Below are 608 nucleotides of genomic sequence, written 5' to 3'. Positions count from 1 at the left end.
CAAAAAATGCACTACCGCACGAAATAACTTTGTGAATTTAGCTTCTAGGAGCTAAACCGTTCGGCTGCGCTTTGACTCTGGAGTTTGTGAAATTGAGAGCCGGAGAGTTTCAGAACATGCCCTTAGTCCCCCAACTTCTCAAAGCATAAAAGTTTAGTCCATCATGCCGCCTTGGGCGGGTTTCATTTGACGTGGATACAATTTTGACCAAAACTTAACACATCATCTCAGTTTGACCGCCAGGTTACAAAGCACCCAATGCACAAAGTACATGCATTTATACACACACTTGTTGGATGCAGCAAGGAACGCAGGCGAGCGGGCACAGCGACAACTCTCTGGATGACTCGAGAGCTAGCGGGCAGAGGTTGCACGATAGCAGGAAGAGAGTTGGGATGTCCACGGCTTGGGAAGCAAGCAAGGGCACGCGCGATTGCAGAAGGTTCACTGGAGATGACTTCCTGCGGAGGTGACATGTGACACTATGCGGACATCGATCTAGATGCCACGAGGAGGCTCGGGGAGAGGGAATAAACAACTAGGGGCTCACCCAGAGCATGTATGTGTGCTTGGACGCGACAGGGAAGCACCAAAGCGATGTTGTGGGT

This window comes from Triticum dicoccoides, chromosome 2A, assembly GCF_002162155.2.
Source record: "Triticum dicoccoides isolate Atlit2015 ecotype Zavitan chromosome 2A, WEW_v2.0, whole genome shotgun sequence".
In the NCBI taxonomy this organism is placed as follows: domain Eukaryota; kingdom Viridiplantae; phylum Streptophyta; class Magnoliopsida; order Poales; family Poaceae; genus Triticum; species Triticum dicoccoides.
Note: the sequence above shows the minus strand (reverse complement) of the source record.